The 12,731-nt window shown below is 27.1% G+C and overlaps 1 protein-coding gene across 1 annotated transcript in view; it reads left to right on the top strand.

The window, feature by feature from the left end:
- The first annotated feature begins 4,349 nt into the window (after positions 1-4,349).
- Positions 4,350-12,731, top strand: part of LOC129960044 (zinc finger protein rotund-like) — a 590,565-nt gene continuing 582,183 nt past the window's right edge. The window contains exon 1 of the mRNA XM_056073061.1: positions 4,350-4,435. The gene's annotated coding sequence lies outside the window, so the exon portion shown is untranslated. The remainder of the gene's footprint in view (positions 4,436-12,731) is intronic.

The raw sequence follows: 12,731 nt of genomic DNA, 5'->3' as shown, positions 1-12,731 counted from the left end.
TTTTTATGCGCATATAAAATGTGTCAACAAACTTTCGCTTTCTTTCTTTTTTTTTTAGTAGAGCATGTGCGAAAGGAGGGAAAAGGGTAAATCCCCTGTTCCCCTAAACCTTGACCTTCCAGATTCCGGTGGAATGAAAACTTTTACATCATTTTATTTTATTTCATGCAGTGAAAGATCAAAAATGTAATTTAATTTGTTAAAAACAAATGTATGATATTTTATCTGGAAGCTTTAATAAAGTAGCAATTCTATGTAACGATTATACATTTTTTTCAATAATTTTTATAGCTGATTTAAACTTCAATATGAAATATCTTAACACATGTGAAAATTGCTCTATAGATAAATAAATATTACCAATGTATATTCATAATTGATGTATTTTCAGAATGTTATCCAAACCCATCTTACTTCATATATAAATCACCTAATACGGTCTAATGATCAAATCTGTGTTGCTTTTTGCATGTTTCTCAGTATTTTCGTTTCTGAAGGTTCCACAAGCACTTCCAGACGGATTAGAAGAGCTCATGCAACAGAACTCAAGAAAGGTGTTTAAAATTATTCAGTATCAGATAAAGATCACATTTACACCATTTTCTTCCTTCGTGGTCTATTTATGATTTTATATATGCTAATTATATTTATTTTACAATTTAATTTGCGCAATGATGTCAAATCAGACATAAAAAAATACAAAAGTAATTAAATTAAAGTTTAATAACTTGTTTATCAAGTTTCTACTTTTTTTAATATCTTATTTTAAATTTAATCTCACCATGATTGTGAAGAAAATGCTTCATTAATTATAAAACATAGGTGTTTATATAAATAATATGTTATATAAATATTATAATATATTATAAATAATTATAAGGTTTCATTGTTTGAAAAGAAAAATCATTTAAGAATTCACTATTTCGCAGAAATGTATAAATATTACTTGAAATTGTTCCAAATAATAAATATTTTTTATTCAAATAAAGGATAAAGTTGATATGACAAATATTTTTTCCATAATTTAATTTAATGAAAGCCTTAATTCATATTTTGAAAATTAATGCGGTGAATAAATTGTAAGTTTAAAATATTATAATTTAAATTCAAATTTCTTTTAGTGTAACTGAAACTATTCCTCCACAACTATTTTTATATCTAAATTTGTGGATTTTATTTTCTAAAACTTATATTTTATTTTGGAGATTATTTATTTCAATTTTTATTTATTAATTTATGCCATTTTGCATTTTTATTGCTGAACTCGAAATAACGGCAATTAATCTGTTTGACCACAAAATTTCATCTATAATAAATATAATAAAGGAGAGTATTTGTGTATTGGTTCTTTATAGGACTGTCCTTTCGATCTCGCGCTTTCAAATTTTGGACAGATGCAATTGGAAAGGTAGGTGATCATTCCATTATTATTAATAAAGATCGGTTAATTACATTAACCATAGCATCTGTATGCGCAAATATTTTTAACGAATTTGACTCTGAATTATCCGAAGTAAAAAACATAAAAATTAAATGAAACACATAGTTGACAATTAATCCCAAACAAAGCAATGTTCTACAAAGCAATGTTCTAAAGATGAGTGTACTAAAATTTCAATCAAATTTGTGATGCGACATTCTACGATTGCAGAATGTTTTAAAATTCTTTGAATATATGAAATCAAACATTGTTTACAATTTGAAATACTTCTTAGAAAATGAAAATGAAAAATTAATTAGCTCATTAATTTCTCTCGGATATTGGAGGTGGCTTTTGTGTTACGTGATCAGTAGGAATGATCTTCGACATACTGATAATAGACAAGCCGAAGAATAAAAAAAAATATGCTCAAGTGTTGGAAAAAGTAACAGAAAATATAGCGCATATTAATATAAGTCCTGTATAATATTTTCACAATGCTACCTTTAGTGACCAATCTTAATATTGATAATGTATTGATCCTTTTAGTAAAAGTACCTTAATCAAATTCGTTAACTTCATCTGATAATAAATAATAAATAGCAGTTTACCTATAAAATACTACTGTCTAAATTTATGATAGACAAATAATTAAATAATGTTGACAAATAAAGATCGTTTACTTTCAGATGACTTAGACGAAATTGTCGGAAGTAGTAAAAGAAACAAAACTAAAAATGAATTATTTTTTAAACGATTTTTTTTCACCTTTTTTTATTTAATCATCTAGGGAAGAATTACAACACAACATTCTTTGCTTATCCTTCCAGACAAGTGAATGACTCATTGGCTGATATTTTAATAAAAATATTTCCACGAGAATAGTTTCTAATCATTTGACTTTAATTAATGTTTCGTTCAACGCCACTTAGTTCTCAACGCTTATAATTGCTGGCAATTAAATTGCATTCTTTAATAGAAACAATGCTTTATACTTTGGTGCGTGTGTTTGTTGATGAGATAAAATGTAGCCAAATCACTTTAAATTCTAAATACTTTGATACTCGGAGCCTCACCCCTCCTAAATTCTTTTACCATGCAAAAAATAATTAAAATATCAAAAGTAAATACTAAGAAAAAAAAATAAAGTCCTATAATAAAAAAAAAAGAATTTTTAATCGCATTTTCCGGCAAATAAAATTCTTTTGACTTCGTCGGTTTTAGCAATCAGTATATTGGCGATATTACTCTACAATTACTTCATCTGATGGCAGTTTAAATAGTTAAAGGAAAATGGCCCAAAAAATTCCTAATTTTCTGATAGCTACCCTTGCAAACCATTTTTTCCTTCGTAATTTGCATATTTAATATAAGTAACTTTAAAGGGGCAAATTTAAAAAAATATATATAGTTTAAAAATAAATGCTTATAGTTATATTAGTATGTACCCGGCATTATTCAGCTTCCAATGCCTTTTCTTTAAGCAATCACTAAAATTGCATCAAAGAATTACGATGTAAAATAACGTTTTTAATAATTTTAGACATCCGAATAAATTGAAGAGACTTCAGATGTCTGTTTGCTTAACCATAAGCCATCTTGGTTACAAATGCTTTAAAACTAGTTTCCTTATCTAACTAGTTTTAAGAGTGGAAGTCGCATATACAGAAGCGTTTATGTGATATCTGATATCATGGTGCATTTATTGTGAAGTGAAAGACGTTACGGTATATTAATTTCTTTTACATAAAAAAGTTTTTTTTTTTTAAATTAAAAAAAAAAACGAATAAACAGTTTGTCCGATAGTTGAGTGGCTTAGTTTCAAAAGTTTATATAATAGAAAGTAAATACGTTAAAGTATTCTTTTTATTAAATAAAAATATGACAAAGAAACCGTATAATTTAACGAATTGAATTCATTGTTTTGTTTTGAAGTGTAAGATTATTGTGCAAGAAAAAAAAATGTTGCAAAAAAGTCAAATGGGACAAAAAAAAAAAAAAAAACACCGCAAAGGTTGCTGTTAAAGCAATTGATAAGAATTATATTAAAACAGAGAATGAAGAGAAAGAAATATCACGTGAAAACGCTTGCCTTGCTGGATAAACATAATAATTCAATGTGTAAATAAAACTTTGTAATGAAGTTGATGCTAATATGATAGATCATAATAGAAGATGCTTTTATTAGATGCGCATAGACACTTTACTAATTATATGAGTTAAACTTACGTTTAATGTCTAGTTTAATTTAATTTATACATAGACAATATAATAAAAACCTAAATGTGATTTCGTCTGGAAAAGTCAACTCTATTAATAAAACAATGTTGAAATTATATTATTAGCAGATATAATAAGTAATTAATATTTTGATATCATTAATATTACACAGTCAAAAAATAATCGAAATATTGGTCAAAATTATTTATAATACGAAAAAAAAATATTAATATTTCTTAATAATACATTTTTTATAAATTACCGAAAATTGTTAAAGGGTTAATGTAATTGTCTATAAATTGAACAAGGAAAAAGTAAAGATGAAACGAGAAAAAAAAAAAAACGCAACCCCGTTATGGATAAATCTTGAGCATAGTCAGATCAGTCTAAAATAAGTAACGGTAATCTTATTCCGTACTGACACACACATACAAAAAAAAAAAAAAAAGGAAAGGAAGAAAGAAAACCTCACTGCAAAGAGTAAGAGAAAAAATCGCCAAGTTCAGGGCCAATTATGAAATACTTTTTCTCCTATAAAAAGAAATCGCAGATTAAAAAAAAAAAAAAAATGCGTGCGATGATAGATGGCCAAATATGAAAACCCCGCTTTACGAAAATTGAAGAAACGATCCTATTGAGAGTATCGCCATCTGCAGGAGAGTTTTTAAACTACGCGGCTCTTCCAGGACTATCACACATATAAAAACAGTCAAGATGGCGGACGGTTGGCTTCGGTACTTTTCTCGAATATAAACAAGAAGATTAGAGATTACTCATCAACTCTTGGCCTTGAAGGTAAAATTTTTCCTATTTTTGCCCTCTAATGGCTATTCCCCGAAAGTTTCAAGCTTTTGCTTCCAGTTTCCGAGTTCTTGTTTTCATTGATTACCATTTATTTTTTTTTCGGTCAATGGTGCGAAAAAAAATTCGCCCAGTGATTCCAGTCACTAGATCGTTTCGCTTTAAGCTGTCCGTGTTGGGAGAAACCGCGCTCACTTTCGGCATGGTTAAAACTTTTCTTTTTCAGTCAGAGTACACCGGGATCAAATAGATTAATTTATTATTATTGTTCTGTGTACTTTTGTTCGGTGCGTTACCGGCGGCGGCGCGTAGATTCTGAATTACTTACACGTGTTTTAGAATTTTCGACAGCGGGTATTTTTCGTTTTAAGCGTGGTTGAAATTCCGGCGCATGGCAACTCCCGCGCTTTCTGCTGCTCATCGGTATTCTGCGTCGGTCCGCAAATAAAAACAATTTCTCCCGTCTTAACTGTTTCGGAAGCTTATTTTCTTTCGTTTAGCGCATCGTGGGATATTTCTTTTTTCTATTTTGATACAAAAAATAAACTTTTCAAAATCTTTTTTTTTTTCACTTTTTTTTTTTTTTTTTTTTTTTAATATTTTGAATTTGCTGTAGGAATTGGATTTCTCGGCTGAAATGTAAGAGGACATACATTTCTATACCAAATCAATACCTTATAATTTAAATGTAAAAAAAGTTTAAAAGAGAAAAATTGATAGAAATTTATGTTGGTTATTGAAATGAGTGAAGTTAAAGTTTTATTGAATTTAAAATTTTCAAAACCAGTATTTTTCTAGTCATAAATAAATGTTGTTTTTTTTCTTAAACTTTGATAAATGAAAATGCTGGTTAAAAATAAAGAGTAAAAAAAAAATTGAAATATGTAACAAAATAGTACTTTTCTATAACTTGTTGTCTTTGTATTCGATTTTACACTTTCACGTTTGCATTAGATGCAAATGCGCACTTTTATCTGTGATATTATGTGTGATTTCAATATAAAAACTTTTATTAAAAAGTTTTTTTACTGTGATAAATCATATTTCATTTATCTCTTGTCACTCACGTTTCCTTTCTAATTTTTAAATAAAAAATATTTTTGTATTATATTAAAAGATATTTAATATTTTGCTGTCAGCATGAGTAAAAAAAAAAAAAAAAAATTGTTTTGTTTTGCCGGAATGTTTTTTTTTTCTTTTAAATCTTAGTAACGAAATACAGTTAGTTTCGATTAAATCATGACTTAACCAAATCATAGCAACAAATTTCTTCTGTCCACAAAAGAGATATAAAAAGAAATTCGTATAAAAACTTATTTGCTTTATCAATTTGTGAAATATTATCTCTGTCTGCATTTCTGTCTAATTTTATTTTATTATCATATCTTTTTTGCTGACAATATTTACGTTTTTTTTTTTACATCATAGTGTGATTTATCGTCTACTTTTTCTATAAAAAAATGTTTTTCAGACAATACTTTTCTAAGAATTTAAATGAAAATTGGATAAGATGTATGTTTTCATTCGATAAAGAATTTCATTTCTTCTATTACAAGAATCTGACGAGCACTTAAATAAATTAACGCTTTTTAGAATGATTTTAACTGTTATAATATTAAAATGGAATGTCCTTTTGCCTTATCTTGTTTCATAGGGTTTTTCCCGTTTCGAAACTGTGTATCATATTTCTTAGAAAATCTTAACATTTTTTTTTCTTCCGTTTTTCCTGAAAATTGATTTAGTTTTTTAATTAATGTTTTAATATTGCAAAGTGTGAAATAAATTTGTCATTCTGCTGCTTTGAATGCCGTTTTAATAGTCTTTTTTTATTTTCATGCGAACGAAAGTCAGTAGTTTTATATTTGTGACACTAAAATTAAATAAGAAAATGAGCTTCCAAGAAAACGTAACTTTGAAAATTCTTTTTAATATTTCAGTAAAAGTGGAGGAAAAAAAAGATAAGGAATCATTTTTGATTTAACTTCATTTAAAATTTTATCGATTTCTTATTATTGAATTTTTACTGCTATTTCTGATTTTATTGTGATTGAAATTTATAATTTTCTCATTCGTGCAAAATGTATGAAGATCGAAATGTAGTCCAAATTATTAATTTGAATATATTGTAACTTATTCATTTCAAAATTTAGTTAATGCACTTTTAACACATATGATCTTATAGCATATAATTGAGTCAAATAAAACTAATTTAACCATAGTGTCAGAAATATGTAAAGTCCTTTTCTGTAAGTTATATATGATAAGCACAGGATTTCCCTTCATTTCTTAAAGATTAAAAGAAATAGAACATTTTTTAAGCTGATTTTCACTTTATTATAATAAAGTGAGAATCGTATCAGGAATTTTATATTTCTTATTAACTGTACATTTTCTTTTTGGAAATAAGGGTCGGGGCTTGTACTAGCAGTTGTTTCTAATTCTTCATGTTTTAAGTTGATGTGGGAATTTAATTTGCATTAAACAGTAGTTCGAGGGTCTTCGAATTTAGCATTGATGTTGTTGAATCGATGACAGTTTGATAGAATTTTATTTCCATTCGAGTCAAATTCATGATTATTATTATAAATTTTTTATAATCATCTTTTATCCTTATTTTTCATAACAAAAAAAAAGCTGTTTTATGTGAAAACTAAATTACATATTAGTTTTTCTCATATCAAAATTCAGGATTCATTGCTTGTGAATTTTATTCTGCATATTTTTTTAGTTATTAATCCTATTTTGTTATCCTGTTTATATATTATTCTGTTTTGCATTTATTATTTATTTTATTGTTATCTTATTCAAAGTTTTAGATTTTTTTAACACAAAAGAGAAAGCACTGTTTTATGAAAAAATATAATATTAAATGAAATTAGTAACAAATACAATTATCATCGTATTTGTGTTACATAATTACATGTAAAAAAACCCAGAAATTCATAGAAATATATTTTACTTTATAAATGTTATACAAGGAACAGATTTCTGTAAAGAAAGTGTTTTATGAATTCATTTTAATTAATGATAATAAAAATTTAATTTAATTATTAGAGTAAAAGATTTTATTAACGACTGCAAAGGGAAATGATGCTACCCGAATAATATCAATTAGAGAGTCAAAACCAAAGCAAATTTTTAAATTACTAGTGCTCATTTTAAACATAATATTTTTTTCTCCTTTAATCTTATTATTTAAATAAAAGTGAAACTTTCAATTTCAAATCGAAAGTTTGTTTTTATACATTACACACGTTGCAGTTTCAATCTTTCTTCCTTATTTCTATAATTCACAATTAGCTTTAGCTTTTCTTTCTTTATAAAAACGTATTTCCAGTAACACACTGACTCTTTAAAACATCTGAGAGAGACAATTTCACTTGGAATTATTACATTTCGTTTCGCTTTCAGTGGGTCAACGTTCTAACAGTGGTTTTCACCATTAACGTAATCGGTTGAGGTTTTTGAAAGGAAGCCCCCCTTTCTAGTACTGGACACATTGTTTGCAAACTGAGCTCGTCTCCCCCCCCTCCACCCTGCTGTGCTCATTAGCTGCACTGCTTCACTGAGGATGATCGTTACCTTAATGACCGCTCTTGTTTCATCCACTGGCTCTTTGCCCACCTACACTAAAAGCATGCTAGAGCTTATAATTTTTAAGGTGGGGCCCTAACGGTATTTTTCTCGACTGCCTACTAACGGAAATCGGCTTACACGATGGTAAAAAGTGGAATCTCCCTCCCTGTTTGTTAAATTCAAGGTTTTTTTTCAATGCTTAATTTTATGGCAAGCAATTTTAAAGATCGCTGTTAATTTCTTCTGTGGTGTTGTAATAATAGTGTAACCATTTATTGAATTGGTTGTTTTAAAAAGTATTTTAAGAAAACAAGTTATCTTACAGAGTTTTGATATTTTCAAAGTAGTTGGATCTTATGAAATATGATTGAAACCTTCAAACTTACTCTGTCATTAAATCTAATTTTTCGTTTACTGCAAATTTACAGCCCTAGAAAATTAATTAAAAGAATTAATGAAGTAGATGGCTATTAAAATAAAATGCGTGAAAGAGGTAAACACTTAGTTTTTTATAGAAATGCATGTGAGGAGGAATTGATTAAATTGTGGTGGTTAAGTTTAGATATACAGACTGCTCTCATTTATCTATGGCCTATGAGAATTTTTATGCTTTATGTGAAAAATAAGAAAATTTACTTTAGTTTTAAAACAAGTATAATGTAATTTCCATAATTTTTTTATTAGAGACGCAGAATCTATTCTTGATTATCAGAAATATTGATGATAAAAAGTTGTTTTTCTGATTTTTATAGTTCAGCTTCTTGGTATGAAGTTTTAAGACCATCTCACAATTTTTGGCTTCCAAAAAATGCTCGTAATAATTCATTCCATGGCAGAAGGATTTATTTTTGTCTATTTTGATAGGAAATTGTTAAATTCCCACAACAAAAATTTATGCTGTTATTATAAATTTATATCTAGACATTTTTTTTTCTTTTTCTTTTTTTTAGAAAAGATTGATATGTATAATTTTTCTATATTGAGGTTGGAAGTATTTTTTTGCAAATAATTTTTGATAAGCTAATTGAAAGATAAATAAATGACGGCGCTTTCAGATGGATGAATAATACAGATACCATGTGACTTAACATTTTGAAAATATTTTAAAATGTTAAAAGATTAAAATGGGTTTTTACAATAATAGATAAAAGATATCCCGGGAAAAGCACGAGAAACAAATTATACAGTATTAATATAATTAAAAAAAGAAATAATATAAAACAAAAAAAGAAAAAAATATTGAGAATAAAATATGTCATCCATTTTCCTGATATCATTTTATATAAGGCAAATTAAAAAATATATACTATTTTTTTCACCTAAATTTTTTTTTCATATAAACTTTAATAAAACTGGGTTATAAATACTAGTGATTACATATTCTTTATGGTAGCAAAGATTATGAAATTATTATAGTTACTTTGAATTAAATTATTAAATTTTAGAAAATAAGTTATCGTTAAATAATTCTTGGTGATTTTTCTGACTTTTGTATCCTTACCAGAGGTGTAGCATTTTCTAGTTAATTTCTAAGACAATAATATGTAAGACTGGTCAGTTTTTCATCATCTTATTTTTATTTTTTTAGTTCTTATTGTTGGTGGTCCATCATTAGTACATTTCTTTCCTGCTCTTTATTTTCTGTATTTTTCTATATATTTCCATTTTTTTGGTGCGGGGAGGGGGAGGTTTTGAGTTATATCTAATATTTTCTGATTGACTGCATAACGAAAATACACCAAGTAGATTAAATTCTTTTGTATCACACACACTATTAAATTCAACGTATAACGTCTGCTCTGTTTCATATTAGACAGAAACAGAATTACCTTTCTGTTTTGTATTACCAAATCATGAACATGAATGAACATTCCATTGCTGCCACAGATCAAAGATGGCTCCTGATGACATGAGTCAGTTGGCCTTGCATCTATTGTCTGCAGGGGTAGGGGGAAGAGTGCAAAATTTCGTCACGCTAGAGAGCGAAAATTTATGACTTGCGGTCGGCTTGCGATAATGGAAGGTGAAATGGTCAGTTCATCATTAAGCCGACTCCGGACTTTAAGTGGGGAACTGGTGAGGTCCGCCCCCCACATCTCGCACGTGTAGGAGGCTTTTAAAGAGGGTGTTAAATAGGTGCGTGATTTGTTTGTTGACCTGTTTTGCATGATTTGAGAGGCCTCTAATGATGCTAAGAGGGCGTTTTGAGAGGATTTCATCGTTTAACGTTTCACTTGAGGATTTAGAAGCCAAATTGATATCTTTGGGGAGTTTGACCGTAACTGTTAGACTTTGGAGGTGCCCTAATAATTTTCCGAATGGTACCTTAAATGTTGTCGATCGATGATGAAATCAGAAAAATGTATAATATAATTTGTGTTCAGAAATCGCAAATACACTATATAAATTTGTTAATAAATGTTAGTAGACAAGTAAGTTAATAGTTTTTATTTATTTATTTATTTAAATCCAGAAATATAATATTTACATTTTCTGTACCATTTTTTGTTAAGAGGACTAGATAGATTTTAAAAATTTTAATAGTAAAAACTATCACATTTTAAAAATTTGATAGATTTTAACAATTTAAATGCGATTTAGTTTAAAATGTGATTCTTAATGTAATTTAACTTAAAAATCAAAAGGTATTCTAGAGAACCGGTTAATAAATATTCATTTTGATATTGCTATTTTTAATGATATTTATTATTTATTATCCAGAAATGTAGAATTTAACTCCCTTGTGACATTTTAAGATAGTCAATGGCTCTTAACTGTGTATATTACTTTTTCTTAAATAAGTTCGCTTTTGCCTCTACTGTTGAAATCTTTACATTATATAAATATAAATTAAGACGCTTAACCTATTTGATATCTCTATAATATGTATTGCTAATTATTGAAAAAAAAAGCAGTTAAAAACCGAATTAATAAATTTTCTGTGTGCTTTCTTACGAAACATGTTAAAATAAATTCAAATGAAAATTAAATCCAAGCAATTAAATTAGCAAGCTTATTGAACATTTTAATGTGAGTTTTTATTAATTCATTTAAATTTCTTGCTCTTCTGAAACATTTTTTAAAAGAAATATAACTCGACCCAGCTGTTTCGTTTATCACATGAAGATTTAAACATTTTTGAAATAAAATATATTAATTTGTCCTCTTGTCCCACGATGAAGTTTACTATAGAATTTGTAGCGCACGTTGTATTGAACTTGAGACTCCTTTATTTAAAGCTTATCTTAAATATTCCAGAATAGTTCGCTCCTCCATATACTATATACCAGCAATTGCGAAAGTGTATCTGAGCTCGAATCTTTTAACAAAATTGCTAATTTAAATTTTCCTCATCTATTGAATATAATTAAAGGAAACATTGTAATAAATTGTTCTACCGATTACCAGTTTTCATATTTCAATACTTGAAAAGCTCGTAACATGTCTGCTTGATTATCTTCAACTACTTTGAAAATTAATGAATTAAATTGTATCGTACGTTTATTTCATTCATATTATGTCATTAACTTACTTACGATAGAATAAATGTATTTTTTAATTTAAAGATCAAATATTTATATAAATATTATCAATGATTTAAAGTTTTGGCAAGTTGTTAAGGAATATTATTCGTTCATTTTATAGAATTGATAATAATTGTAAAAGTCTAGGCTTACTACTTAATACTTAGCCGATAAAAAATGAATTTTACAAGATTTTTACAAGATTGACGATATATCTATGTTTGCCTAAATTTTCTCGGTCTGCAATATCTTTGAGAACAAAATTCAAATTGTGATTTTTTAAAATTTTGAATTATAGTTATTATTATTAATAGAAAAAATGAAAATTCTAAACCGTTTTGTTGCGAAATTTGGAAACAATTTTCTCTATATTATATGATAGTCTTGGTTGAAGGTTTATATTTTATTTAAAAAGTTTTTACGATTTTGTTGTATTGAGAAAGCTCGTTTTTTGAAGGGAAAAATTTCGGTTCAGATGTCAAAACTTAATATTGTATTTATGTTACTGGTTTTAAATTTATTGCATCCGATTTAAAAAATAAATTAACTTTTTACCTGGTATTTTGTTTTTTAAATACTTCCAAAAGCTTACCTCTTATATGCATATTCCATTCATTTTTCAATACATTTTAGAGCGCATTAATGCCCCGGTAAATCCTGTAAATAATCTTATAATAGCGCTGATTTATTAAGGTGATCATTCTCCTTATTACACTTATTTGCAACTGAGATTTGAGACGTTAAAGAACATTGTTAGGACTTCCATATGCATTTTATATTTTTCACTATTAGAATTAATACAGTTCTTTATTTTACTATCATTTTTTTTTTTTTTTTACTTCTACATACGTTATCATAACTTTTCACAATATCTTTAATGTGGATTCATAAAACGTAATTCGAAGCGTAAATATTTATATGAAATCAAAGATTATTGCTGGAGTATTTTGATAATTTTTAGAATTGCATTAATTTGTTTGAAATTTGCATTTTCATATAGAAAGTACAGTAAATACGTTAAGAAGATAAAATAAACTTTTTAAGTTATAATTCGATTTTTATTATTTTTGAAGATAGTTCTATTTACAAATTTTTTTCGTAGTTTGTGCGAATTTCAGAATACTACTATAATTGTTTACTGTATCTTCCCATATTTCTTCTGCATGTAGTTACTATAAAACGATCATGTT

This window comes from Argiope bruennichi, chromosome X2 (assembly GCF_947563725.1).
Source record: "Argiope bruennichi chromosome X2, qqArgBrue1.1, whole genome shotgun sequence".
NCBI lineage: Eukaryota > Metazoa > Arthropoda > Arachnida > Araneae > Araneidae > Argiope > Argiope bruennichi.
The sequence above is the reverse complement of the archived record's forward strand: the minus strand, read 5'-3'. Positions and strand labels throughout refer to the sequence as shown.